The 14,919-nt window shown below is 39.4% G+C and overlaps 1 long non-coding RNA gene across 1 annotated transcript; it reads right to left on the reverse strand.

The window, feature by feature from the left end:
• Positions 1–1,803: 1,803 nt before the first annotated feature.
• On the reverse strand, positions 1,804–7,575 carry LOC142742822 (uncharacterized). The gene is made up of 3 exons (XR_012881446.1): positions 7,529–7,575; positions 7,073–7,113; positions 1,804–1,935 (listed from the first exon to the last, which is right to left on the reverse strand). It is a non-coding gene; the product is annotated as an uncharacterized LOC142742822 (long non-coding RNA).
• Positions 7,576–14,919: the final 7,344 nt, after the last annotated feature.

The raw sequence follows: 14,919 nt of genomic DNA on the forward strand, positions 1-14,919 counted from the left end.
ATAGGGAATATAACATGGATATGAGGCCTCTCTGTAAAGGGTTCAAGTCACCACAAATTAGGTGGATTGTGGAGATCATGGAGGAGAAAAAGTAAGAAAATTTGACCCTTCTTAAAGATTTTGAGGGGTGGGGGGGGGGGAGTGTGACTTTTTTTTAATCAAACGTGTTAGGTGTGTATAATCTTTCAGCTATGGGAGAAATGGCTTAATCCATTCTGGGCCCATAGGTCATAGGTCATGCAGTGAACTGTTAAAGAAAAGTTTAATCACGTGCTGCACCACAGGATGACGGAAAGATGGCATATAGAAGAGGAGCAGAAAATCAGTGGTAGAGGGCCACATATCACATCATTGCCGCATGGGAGTAAACACCAGGGAGTAATCACTAAGGGTAAGTGGGCGATTCTGAGTTATTCCTAGGGTGTTTATTACACCAAATAAATTTAGATACAGCCCTCTTCAAAGTCTTGCTGTAGCATCTTATAACAGATATAGGGAAGCTTAGAAAAAGCTATAGTATCCCGGGTAGGTTGACCATCTTAACTGCATGGACCTGTCCCAACCATGAGAGTTTTTTTAAATTTTATATGTCTGTAAGCAAGGCTGTAATAAAAAACGGAAACAGTGTGATAAGGTGACCAGGTAGAACTGTAGAAGATAGCATCTTCGAAACTGTGCTGTGATGGGATGACAGTCTTCATGCCTATGTCACATCAGAAATCTAGAGCTGACTTTTATTTTGGGAAACAGTCATCAGCTGAGTTGTATTTTTCAGAAAAGTAAGCAAAGAAGTCATAAAAAAACTCCCCCCTCCCTATCTGAATGGGCATAAACATGAGTCTGCAGGCAATGCTGACAACGATGATCTTTGCCAACTAGAACATCTAATAGACCAGGGCCACATTATCAAATATTGAGAGTCTGTGGCTCAACCCAGTCCAGAGGTTCTGCTGGAGATACTCCAAGGCTGGAAAAGCCTGAAGTTTAGGCTAGAGCCCAATTTTACGCACACTGCTGTCCACGCTGTGCACTGCTCCCCATAACTATTGGCCTGCACCTGCATGTGTTACATTTAAAAATGTTATCCCACGAAAAACGTATCACCTATCTACAGGATAGACGATAAATGTATGATTTTTGGGGGCCCGAGACCCCTGTTCTGGAGGAATTTGAATAGAGCGGTGGTCAAGCATGCACACTGCCGCTCCATCCCAAGTCTGTGGAAGTGATGGAGATAGCCATGCTTTCTTATCTCCGTCAGTGGATTGGTGATAAATGTTTTGCCTTTAAATCACAGTAGGTTTTCATTGCTCCTTTCAGCAGGGAGGACCATATTTATAACATCTGGGGAAGTAGGTGTGGAGTGGCAGCATGTTCTTGATTGTTCTCTGACTGCATGCAATGGAGACCATGGTTTTTTTTTACTCTCAAATATCGGCCCTGCCCCCATCAAGAGCAATCAAAATTTTCCTGGCGGCAAATTCAAATTCCACATGGTTTTGTCCATATGACAGTTTACAGCAGTATTTGTATTGTGTAAATGTGACGGGTGCCCCGATCAGCTATCACCCACCAGTGCACAAATATATTTCACCACACAGCAAGTGAGCCTATGTGCTTTCAAATGCCAGGGCTGAATTACAGTCCCAGTATGGCCCTGGCAGGTGATAATTGTCAATCTACAGTATGCTGTCATCTAACCACATATCAGGACAAACATTTACTAAATGGAAGAGAATGTTAACACCCCTTTTTAAAGAAAAATAACATGATAATAATAAATCTCTAGAATATGTTTAACTGTCTATAGTATACACATATGTCATATTCATTTTCTTCCTAAAGGATTGAGGAATTCCATGCAAAGTCCCTTTCAGATAGTCTTTCAGAGTGAAATGTGGAGAAGTTCATAGCTTGGTCTAGAGCTTCAGTCTCCTGTGATAAAAAAAAAGAAATACAATATTTGTGGTGCCTGTTTACAACGCTATAGAATAACAGCCATGAACACAATTGTAAATGATAAAGTGATAAAAAGATAATAAATAAGTCAAAGCGCTTCAGAGTTTCAGCACCTAGAATTATTTTTACAAAATCTGAGTGGCACCCGATAGTTTTCACGAACTCATTTACTTCAGGGGTGAATCGGGTCTGTGAAAAGGGACCCGACTCTCTCCGATCCATGGAAAGACAGAACATGTCCTATCTTTCGACGGATCTCTGACGTGACTCGGGTGGCACACACGGTCGTGTGCATTAGGGATCCATAAGAGATAGAAGATGAGATATGATAAAGAGGATCTGTCACCAGTTTATAACTTCCCCATCCCCTACCTAATCTAATAGGCGCTTTGATGCACATAACTACTGTGTTTTATGTTTTTTTTTAACTTTTATTATTGACAAAGTTATGATCATATTTAGATTTATGCTAATTTTCTCTAAAAGACCATGGGCATTTTTTTTCCTTTGACCATGTGGGCGTTGTATAGAAAAGTATGGTTATACCACCAGTAACCATACCCTCTTGGCAATGAGCATTTATAGGGCAGTAACACCAGTACCCATATCCCCTTTGGCAACAAGCGCTTCAGGGCATTACCACCAGTACACATACCCCCTTGGCAACAAGCATTTCAGGGGCCTTACCACCAGTACCCATACCCCCTTGGCAACGAGCATTTCAGGGGCATTACCACCAGTACCAATACCCCCTTGGCAATGAGCATTTCAGGGGCATTACCACCATAACACATATTCATTTTTCCAATCTGACATATTTCATTTTTTGTGGTAATAACTTCGCAATGCTTTTACATATCCAAGCGATTCTGAGATTGTTTTCTCGTGACACATTGGACTTTATGTTACTGTTAAAATTTGCTCGGTACATTTAGTATTTAATTGTGAAAAACATCAAAATTTTATGAAAAATTGCAAAAATTAGTATTTTTCTAAATTTAAATGTATCTGCTTGTAACTTAGGCAGTTATACCACACAAAATTGTTCCTAATTAACATCCTCCATATGTCTACTTTGGATTGCTATAGTTTTTTGAACATCCTTTTATTTTTCTAGGACGTTACAAGGCTTAGAACTTTAGCAGCAATTTCTCACATTTTCAAGAAAATATCAAAAGGCTATTTTTCTATTTGTTCAGTTGTGAAGTGGCTTTTAGGGCCTTATACATTTTAAAAACTTCACCCCTCAAAGTATTCAAAACAGCATTTAGAAAGTTTCTTAACCCTTTAGACGTTTCACAGGAATTTAACCAAAGTAGGGGTGAAATTTACAAATTTCATTTTTTGTTGTTGCAGAAATTCATTTTTAATCCATTTTTTTTGTAACACAAAGTTTTACCTGAGAAATGCAACTCAATATTTATTTCCCAGGTTCTGCAGATTTAGGAAATATCCCACATGTGGCCCTAGTGTGGTAATGGACTGAAGCACCGGCCTCAGAAGCAAAGGAGCACCTAGTGGATTTTGGGGCTCCCTTTTATTAGAATATATTTTAGGCACCATGTCAGGTTTGAAGGGCTCTTGCGCTGCCAAAACAGTGGACATCCCCAAAAAGTGACCCCATTTGGGAAACTACAACCCTTAAAGAGGCTCTGTCACCAGATTTTGCAACCCCTATCTGCTATTGTAGCAGATAGGCGCTGCAATGTAGATTACAGTAACGTTTTTATTTTCAAAAAAACGAGCATTTTTGGCCAAGTTATGACCATTTTTGTATTTATGCAAATGAGGCTTGCAAAAGTCCAAGTGGGTGTGTTTAAAAGTAAAAGTCCAAGTGGGCGTGTATTAGGTCCGTACATCGGGGCGTTTTTAATACTTTTACTAGCTGGGCGCTCTGATGAGAAGTATCATCCACTTCTCTTCAGAACGCCCAGCTTCTGGCAGTGCAGATCTGTGACGTCACTCACAGGTCCTGCATCGTGTCAGACGAGCGAGGACACCGGCACCAGAGGCTACAGTTGATTCTGCAGCAGCATCAGCGTTTGCAGGTAAGTAGCTACATCGACTTACCTGCTAACGCCGATGCTGCTGCAGAATCAACTGAAGCCTTTGGTGCCGGTGTCCTCGCTCGTCTGACACGATGCAGGACCTGTGAGTGACGTCACAGCGTGATCTCTCGATAACACGCTGTGTCTGCACTGCCAGAAGCTGGGCGTTCTGAAGAGAAGTGGATGATACTTCTCATCAGAGCGCCCAGCTAGTAAAAGTATTAAAAATGCCCCGATGTACGCACATAATACACGCCCACTTGGACTTTTACTTTTAAACACACCCACTTGGACTTTTGCACGCCTCATTTGCATAACTACAAAAATGGTCATAACTTGGCCAAAAATTCTCGTTTTTTAAAAATAAAAACGTTACTGTAATCTACATTGCAGCGCCTATCTGCTGCAATAGCAGATAGGGGTTGCAAAATCTGGTGACAGAGCCTCTTTAAGTAAATTATCTAGGGGTATAGTGAGCATTTTGACCCTACAGGTTTATTGCAGAAATTATTGGAAGTAGGCTGTGAAAATAAAAATCTACATTCTTTCAAAGAAAATGTAGGTTTAGCTAAATTTTTCTCATTTCCACAAGGACTAAAGGAGAATAAGCACCACAACATTTGTAAAGCAATTTCTCCCGAGTAAAACAGTATCCCATGTGTGGTAATAAACGGCTGTTTTGACACATGGCAGGGCTCAGGAGGGAAAGAGCGCCATTTGGATTTTGGAGCTCAAATTTTGCAGGAATTACTTTTTTTTTTACGCCGTTCACCGTGTGGAATAAATAACATAATATTTTAATTATAATTGGTAATAATACGTATATACACGTATGTATATATCAATGTTAGTGCATGACAAAGTTAATGTATGTATTATAATTTATTATAATATGGTAGCAGTAAAAATAAACAAGTAAATGGAAAGCGCTATAGAGATAGACATTTGTGGAGGTGGGGGAATGGTCAGTCAATGAGTATATGTATGGTGTAAGTAGACAAGATGGACAGTATAGAATGAATAATTTTTAGGGGTTATAACCCCTTAGTGAACAGCCTATTTTTTACTTTTTTCCATCGTCGCATTCAAAGAGCTATAACTTTTTTATTTTTGCGTCGACATAGCTGTATAAGGACTTGTTCTTTTGCGGGACAAGTTCTATTTTTGTATAGCACCATTATGGGGTACATATAATTTATTGATTAACTTGTATTAACTTTTTTGGGGGGGGGAATAGAAAAAACCCCAGCATTTTCGCCACCCTTTTTTGCGTCCTAAATTTACACCATTTACTGTGTAGTATAAATAACACAATAACTTTATTCAGTGGGTTGTTACCATTGCAACGATACAAAATGTATATAGATTTCTCATGTTTTACTACTTTTACACAGTAAAAACACTTTTTTTTCAAAATTATTTGTTATAGTGTCTCCATATTTGAAGAGCCATAACGTTTTTTATTTTTCTGCAGCTGTACGAGGGCTTTTTTTTTTGCGGGACGACTTTTTATTGGTACATTTTGGAGTACATGCAACTTTTTGATCACTTTTTATCACACTTTTTTAAGGCAGGATTCACAGAAAACAGAAATTCTGGCATTGTTTTTTATTTCATTTTTTACGTCGTATGCCGAGCAGGTTAAATATCGTAATAGCTTTATAGTTGGGGTCGTTACGGACACAGCAATACCAAATATGTGTAACTTTTTTTTTCATAATAAGGCATTTGTAAGGGAAAAGAGTGGGTTTATAAAAAATTTTTACTTGGAATTTTTATTTATTTATTATAAACTTTATTCAACTTTTTTATTACTTTTTTATTAGTCCCACTAGGGGACTTTACTGTGTGATCATTTGATAGCTTTTATAATACACTGCAATACTTCTGTATTGCAATGCATTATTGCCTGTCCGCGTAAAAATGACAGGCATCTGTTAGTCCATGACTCTGTCATAGCCTAACAGGCATTAACTAGAGGCAGATCTAGGGGTCTTTGTTAGACCCCCGGCTGCCATAGAAGCCATCGGCACCCATCAGCACCCCGCGATCACATTGCGGGTGTGCTGGCGGGGTTAGAGATGAAGCCCCCTCCCCCCTCAAAAACCACTTAGATGCGGCGCTCGCATCTAAGGGGTTAAAAGGGTGGTTTTCGAACCGCCCGCTCAAGTAGCGTGGAGCAAGGAGCTTTTACTGCTCCGGGGGTGCTGTTTTATTCTGATTCAGTGCCGTGGAAAGATGTATACATCAGAATAAAGCCTGTTAGTGGCCGCCGGAAAAGGCTCATTGGCGGTCACTAATGTTTTAAATATAGGGCCGGACAGCCATATTATAGATGATTAGCCTGAGGGAGGTAGGACAGACATGTGACATCTGACGTCACATCCGCTGGTTGCTAGGGAGACAGAGCATGAAGTGTGAGGAGATTTTGAATGGGCAGTTGGTGTCAGTAGTCTGAGGAGAGGATGAGAAGCCATTTTTCTCTGAAGTAAGACAGAAAAAGCCCTGTATAATTCACAAAAAGAGGACTGAAAGGGTGTGAAGCCCTCATCTGTGGTAAACACAACAGTAAAACACCTGTCAGAAAAATCATATCAAGGAGTGAACGTAAAAAAGATTGAGGTGAAATACAGAGACTTTCACAAGGTTAATATATATATAAGGAGCGGACAGTGTTATACCACCAAAACCTCTTTCTGAAGAGAAGTAATAGGATACATGTCTCTGAAGTGTTATATCACTAAAGCTTGTTTCTGGAGAGAAGTTAATAGAATGGGAACCTTTGAAGTGGTATTATATTAAATATGTTTCGGAGAAGAAGAAAATATAATATATATATCTCTGAAGTACATCATCTCTATAAAATTAGTTATACAATAAGTTGGACTTTGGAAATTGTATTATTACTGAAGAAATAAATAATAACTATTGTTATTCTGAGACTGTCTTATTATACGAAAAAAAATCTCTGCTTGGCCCACAGGCAACAAAGCCGGTTTTACTGTCACACAATGTTGATAAATGACGTCCAAGGATGCAGATGGAAACCCAGCAAGACTTATTACCTTTTCAGTGGCAATTGATAGACACGAAGGGCTTCTTGAAACTGTGAAAATAAGTACATAAAAGCAATGATGATAAAATTATAGTAAATACAATTCTATTTCATTAAATCATAGAATTGTTCCATGAAAAACAGATGTATTTGAACACAAATATGACTTAACAGATAAAATGAATAAGAAACAAAAGAACCCCCCTCCCCCGACAATGTTACATGATTTGAGACCCGAACAAAACACATCAGCAAATGCTTGTTTAGGACTCGGAGCATGGATCGTCATTCAAGAAAATGTGTCCAAATCTAGATAAGGACAGTTGGCTCATAATAAGAACGTTGTATCAGTGATGTTAAAGTTCAGAAAATGGAAGAATTAGTATGGACAATACTACATTGTATTATTATGGTTTGTTATCCATAGAAGAATTTTCATATACCAACTAACCAATTTTATACTGACCTTCGCTGGAAATTCCAAGGTCTTGATCTATCTCCTTAATTTTTCTCACTGGACCTAAAGGGATAAAATATAAAACATAGGAATGAACTGCTATGCTTGGTACTTACCGTATATCATATAGTCTTCTGACTCTACAGATATTAGTTAAACTATTTGGGATGTAACTAGCATTTCTGTACATGTGATTTGAAAAAATGAATCAAAATCATGCCTGACGTTTTACATTAACCCTTTAAGGACCAAGGTCATTTTGGTCCTTGAGGACCAGCCGCATTTTTTTCAAATCTGACATGTGTCATTTTATGTGGTAATAACTCTGGAATTCTTTTGCCTATCCAAGCGATTCTGAGATTATTTTCTCGTGACATATTGTACTTTATGTTAGTGGAAAAATTTGGTCACTAAATTCATAGCTTATTTGTGAAAAACATCAAAATGTAAAGAAAATTTGCAAAAATTATAATTTTTCTAATTTTTAATGTATCTAATTGTAAAACAGATAGTAATACCACACAAAATAGTTACTAATTAACATCCCCCATATGTCTACTTTATGTTTGCATTGTTTTTTGAACATCCTTTTATTTTTCTAGGACGTTACAAGGCTTAGAACTTTAGCAGCAATTTCTCACATTTTCAAGAAAATTTCAAAAGGCTATTTTTCAAGGACCCGTTCAGTTCTGAAGTGGCTTTGAGGGCCTTATGTACTAGATAGACCCCATAAATCACCCCATTTTAAAAACTGCACCCCTCAAAGTATTCAAAACAGCATTCAGAAAGTTTCTTAACCCTTTTGGCGTTTCACAGGAATTAAAGAAAAGTAGAGGTGTTATTTACAAATGTCATTTTTTTTTACGAAATTTATTTGTAATAAAAAAAAAAATCTGTAACACAGAAGGTTTTATCAGAGAAACGCAACTCAATATTTATTGCCCAGATTCTGCAGTTTTTAGAAATATCTCACATGTGGCCCTAGTGTGGTAAGAGGATTTTGGGGTCTCCTTTTTTTAGAATATATTTTAGGCACCATGTCAGGTTTGAAGAGGTCTTGTGGTGCCAAAACAGTTGAAATTCCCCAAAAGTGGTTTTGGAAACTACACACCTCAAGGAATTTATCTAGGGGTATAGTTAGCATCTTGACCCCACAGGTCTTTTGCTATATTTATTGGAGTTTGTCTGTGAAAATGAAAATCTACTTTTTTTCTGAAAAAATATAAATATTTTTTTTTTTTACAAGGAATAAAGAATAAAAAGCACCCCAAAACTTGTAAAGCTATTTCTCCCGATTACGGCAATAACCCATATGTGGTAATAAACTGCTGTTTGGACTCATGGCAAAGCTCAGAAGGGAAGGAGTGCCCTTTGGATTTTGGAGCGCAGATTTTGCTTGGTAATAGTTCTGTATGGGGTTTTGCTGGTATTTCAGATTATGATGTAGGGGCATATGTAAACTGGGCAGAGTACATCAGGGCATAATAAGAGGGTATAATAATGGGGTAAATAAATAATAATTCATAGATACGTGGCTGGTGTCGCACTGATAAATGGTGTCCAATCCGCTTTTGGAACGCTCTTCACAATTTCTGTCGCTATGTTCTGAGCGAAGGAACTTTTTTATTTTTTCTCCACCGGAGCCGTGCGAGGGCTTATTTGTTACGTTACAATCTGTGGTTTTCATTGGTACAATTTTAGGGTACATGTGATTTTTTGATCAATTTTTATTAGATTTTTTTGGCAAGCAAAGTGACAAAAAAAACCATAAATTTTGACAATGTTTTTGTCCTTTTTTTTTTTTACAGTATTCACCGTGCGCTATAAATGACATTTTACTTCTGCGGGTCGGTATGATTACGGCGATACCATATGTATATAATTTTTTGATGTTTTGTGGCGTTTGCGCAATAAAATCACTTTTCTATAAAATGATTTATTTTTTTGTGTCACCATATTCTGAGAGCCATCAGTTTTTGATTTTTCAGTCAAAAAAGCTATGTAGGGCTTGTTTTTTGCGGGACGGGTTGTAGCTTTTATTGGTACTATTTTGGCGTACATGCGACGTTTTTGGTCACTTTTTATTATATATTTTGGGAGGGCTGATGACCAAAAAAATTGTGATTCTAGCATTGTTTTTTAATTATTTATTGCGGTGTTCACCTTGCACAAAAAATTATATTATAGTTTTATCGTTTGGGTCGTTACGAATGCGGTGATACAAAATATATGTACTTTTTTAACGTTTTCATTTTTTTCCCTATAATAAAAGACTTATTATAGGAAAAAAAGCATTTTTTGTTTTTGTAACTTATAACTTATTGTTACACTTTTATAAAACATTTTTATTACATTTTTTTTTTTACTTGAAGACCTGCAGCACTGATGGCTGCTTTAACACATTATACTACCTAGGTAATGTCATGTATTATAAACTGTCAGTGTGACGTTGACAGTCACACTGACAGGAAGCCTATGAGGACCAGACGGTCCTCATAGGCTTCCGTGAATGGCAGACCCGGAGGCCGTTATATGGCCACCGGTTTTGCCATGCAACCGACGGCAGCACCCGCAATTGGTCCCCGGGAAAGTTTGTTGTAGCAACAAACTTTCCAGTTCGTTGCTACAACAAACTTTCCCTGCGATCACATGATCGGGACCTGAACCAATCAGGTCCCGATCATGTCTCCGGGACCAGAAGCAGGGGTTGACAGCACGATTCGGGTGTCACCGCTACTCTGAGACACCCGGATCGCGCTTTTAACACCCACTGTGAATTCACGTCGGCGCTGCACAGAGCCCAGCATGTGCCAACGTGAATTTACTGTGGGCGGTCAGGAAGCAGTTAATAACAGTGATCATATTCTCTGTAGCCGAACCAATCGTTTCTGCTATCAGAGAACAGGTTGCTGGGGAGCCGCGCACACTGACACCGCCGGCGTCAGAGTGTTCTCCCCAGCGCTATGCCGGCAGAAGCAGAGGTCTGCAAATTCACGTCCTATCTGCACGGGATATATGCGGATAGGATGTGAATCTACAGATTGTTGGCGTGAAAGGGTTATAGAACATTGCACGCATTGTCGGCTCTGTTCACGTCTGTGTCCCGGCTTCCATTCATAACGAAAGCACTGGAACTGTGCCGGATCCATCACTTATTTTTCCCTTTTCCCATCCATTGGTTGAACTTGATGGACATGTGTCTTTTTTCAACCGCACTAACTATGTAACTTGACGGATTCCAGATAATGCCCTACAGACCCTACTCAAAGTGGATTTGTCAAGTTTCCATCATTTTGACTGTAGGAATAGTACTGCATAATAGGCTATTCTTGCTATTAAAGAGAACTTGTCACAAGGTCATATAAGTTGAACTGGTTGACTGAACTGAATAGCGCTGTCTCCCTTATTCCAGCGCTAATTTTCTCCTTAACGGGACCCCCCCTTCCAGAGATATGGCCCACTGCTTTTTTGGCTCCCTATAAGCTAATTTGCTGTAGTTAGCCAAGGAGGTGGAGCTGGCTTTCCTGCCACTGATGCTGACCAATCCGCACAAGACAGCTTGAGGATACTTCATGCCCCGTTGGCTAACTACAACAAATTAGCATAGGGAGCCAACAAAAGAGTGGGCCTTATATCTGGAACAAAAAAAAAAGAAAAGAAAAACAGCGCTGGAATCAGGTCAGTACACAGTTCAATTTATATGACCTAGTGACAGGTTCTCTTTAAAAGTGCCGGAACTGCCAATGAAGGCTCTAAACGGCAGTGTGAAGAAAGACTTAGTGAACATTTCCGGCATCGTCTTTGTCTGTATTATGTTATTGACCTCCAACCTACTGTACTTGTGAGGAAGAAGGTGTGATATGGTCTCTGCCCAGGTTTGTTGCATTCCCACAGTCTGCTAATCTGCAAATGATCATATATGATATTTTTGTTTACATTGAGTTATCTTAGTCTTACTAAGTTACATTGGTTTTCTCCATAGAGCAAGTAGAAATCAAAATGTTGGATGTTCCAATACATAATAATAATAATAATAATAATAATAATAATAATAATAATAATAATAATAATAATAATTATAATATGAAATGTTGTACCTAATGCAAGATAGCACTAAAAAGTTGATTGGCAGAACTTATAACCCTATACTTATGAGGAACTAAGCATGTATGTAAACCTAAGTCCATTGCTCAAGGATCTTCTGTCACATAACTTCTCAGGACAACTTCTCATAACTTCTTATAGTGCAAGGTCAATGTGAATGCAACTGTCTTTTAATCTATAACATAAAAGTAAAATTTACTTATCTGAAATCTTCTTTTCCTTGAGTCTGGGACAGCACCCAGAGTGCTTTATGCATATTACATTTTATAGGGGTATAGGTACTGCCTCATACTAAGGAAAATAATATTTCAGGTAAGTACATTTTACTTTTTCTCTGTGTCCTCGTCAGCTTGAAGGGATTTAAATAGAAGACAAAGGATAGCTCCGATTTATAGTTCCTGTAATGATAGATAAAGGTAATAGCAGACTTCCAAGAACTTGTCAGGCAGATGTACTGAAGCAAAATGTCTTAAATTTCTGCCCAAGAAGTAGCTGTAGACTTGGTTTTGTGGGCATATAGCCCATTGAAGGAGTAAGTTTCAGAAATAACACCCTTGATCGACCTAGAAAAGTAGGATTTGCTGGCAGCCTGACCTCCTTCAGACCCCACAGAATTTCTAATTTCTTTGACCTGTTAAAATAGATGCAGACTGCCCTTCTTACATTGAGAGAATGATGCTTTTCCTTTTCCTCATCTTGCAAGTCAGAAAAGTAAGCTGGAAAAATAATCTCCAGGTTAATATTGATATCAGGGGGCACCTTCATAAAAAAAGGTGGCCCAGTGCGGATGCGACGTCACGAAAAACTCATAACTAGGGCACCTTTGTGGACAAAGCCTGAAGTTCTCCCAGTCCCTTGGTTGAAGCAATGGCCCCTACAAAGCTAGTCTTCCATGTCCATGATAAATACCTTATGAGAACGTCCTGAAGAGGCTCAAAGGAGGAAGCTGACAGACCTTCAAGAGCTAGAGCGGGATCAGAAATAGGCAAGGGAGAGCTGATGTTAGTAATAATTTCAAGACCTTGAAGAATCTCTTCACTAGATGTGAGATAGAATATTTTAAGTCCAGACAAGCAATGATTGTTGAAAAATGATGCCTCAAGGTATTAACCTTAGGACTGGAATCAAAGCCCTGCTGGAATACCTGTAGAACATCAATAACCAAGACTAGATCAGGAGATCTTTCATATTTCCAGCACGGCAAATATCTTCCATACTGTTGTTAAAGGGGTATACCGGTTACAACAAGTTACCACCTATCCATAAGGCAAAGAGTAATTTGCTGACCGGGGGGTGTCCAACAACTCGGACCCCCACCGTTTACGAGAACAGGGACCCAGAAGTTGCCCGAACCAAACGGCAGGTCGCACATGCGCACTGCCGCACCATTCATTCTCTATGGGAGGGCCAGAGACAGCCGAGTACAGTGTTTGCCTTTTTCCGGCACTGCCATAGAGAATGAATGGAGCGGCAGTGCGCATGAGCGACCTGCCGCTCGGTTAAAATGAGGGGTTTGAACTGATGCCAATTTAAGGGTCTTATGCAGCCTCCTCCTCAGTTTGTAAAGCTTCCCTGGCTTCGGTCTCCGTTGCGAGAACCTTACGGATTCTACTTAGCCAACTTACCAAATATCTCAAAGAAGGGGTCCCTAGGGATGAAATTTTACAGTCTATTTCAGATATGAAGTAAACCTTCAATTTCCTAGTGATTTCCCTATTGATACCCTTAAACTGGCATCTAAAAACCTAGCCCTCACCAACGCTCTCACCAACTAGAAGAGCACACGCAGACACAAGGTCTTTTACCATCACTCTATTGAGAGAAAGAATCCTGAATATAACACGAGGTGTCAATTTTCTTCTACATGATTGGGAGGTCTCTCTGAGATCAGCAACGAGAGTCTTGGGCTGCATGACGTCATCCATAGAAGCAATCCCCTGGGCCAGAATGTGGCAGATCTCTCAGCCGTACATATCAAAGGCATCCTCAACCAACGGGCAGATTGGTTGAGCAGGAATTCTCTCTTACCTGGAGAATGGTGTTTAAATCGAGAGGTTTACTACAGCACCATATCCCGTTGGGGGAATCCCTCCATAGACATACTGACAATGAGGAACAACAGGAAGTCTTCGAGATTTGCATCTCTGAACCGTCTGGACTTCCCAATGTTTCTAGATGGTCTCTCAGTTCCCTGGAAAGCAGAGTTGATTTATGTGCTTCTTCCCATTCCTCTGGTTCTAAAAGTTCTCAAGAAGATCTGGGAGGAACAAGTAGAAGCCATTCTAATAGCCGCCTTTTGGCCCAGGAGGGCCTTGTTCCCTCTCTTATTAGATCATTTGAGGGGAGAATATTGGAGACTAGCAATCCAAAAGGAACTTCTCAATCAGAACGGGTTTCGCCACCAAAACATCAAATTCCTTCATGTTATGGCCTGGAGACTGAGAGGTCACTATTAGCAGATAAAGGGCTGTCAGAACAGGTCATCCAGACCATATTATCATCCAAGAGACCTTCAACCATTAAAGCTTATGGCAGAATTTGGAAGATTTTTAATGAATGGTGCTATAAAAAAAATCTATAACCTCTATCTCTGTTCCTGTGATTTTACAGTTCCTCCAAGATGTTTTTTTCAGAGGTTTAAAGCTCAGCACCTTGAAATCTCATTTTTCAGCCATTAATGCGCTGAATGTCTGTTCTCCAATAAGTCCCTAATCCGTACACATTTTCGTGCAGTTAAAAATTTGAGGCCCCCAGTTAGGACTCCTTTCCCTTCCTAGGATTTATTTATGGTCCTTAACCACCTTACAGGTCCACCCTTTGAGCCTCTGTTCGAAGTCCATTTGAGATACAGTACTTGTCCTGGAAAACCTTACTCTTGGTCGCTATCTCTTCAACAAAGTCGGTGGCAGAACTTTGCGCTCTATCATGTAGAGAACCATATTTGAGAATTCTACTGCATTGTCTCATTATCCGAACTGTGACTTCTGTCTTACCAAAAAACTCTTCTGATAATAACATCAATCAGGAAATTCAGTTATCCACCTTTTTTCCAGATCCACACAGTAAAGAACAGGAAAGATTGCATTTTCTCGACGTAAAGAGAGCTGTTACTACTTACATAGAGGGAACACAAGAATCCAGAGATTCTGATGTATTATTTGTTCAATTCCAAGGCAAAAATAGAGGCAAAAAGGCCAGTAAATCCTCACTGGCTAAATGGATTAAGGACACTATTTCCCAATGTTATTCCTCTGAAGGTCGTCAGCTTCCAGCGAACATCAGTGCTCACTCTACTC

The sequence above is a fragment of the Rhinoderma darwinii genome, chromosome 1, assembly GCF_050947455.1.
Source record: "Rhinoderma darwinii isolate aRhiDar2 chromosome 1, aRhiDar2.hap1, whole genome shotgun sequence".
NCBI classification, from domain to species: Eukaryota; Metazoa; Chordata; class Amphibia; order Anura; family Rhinodermatidae; genus Rhinoderma; species Rhinoderma darwinii.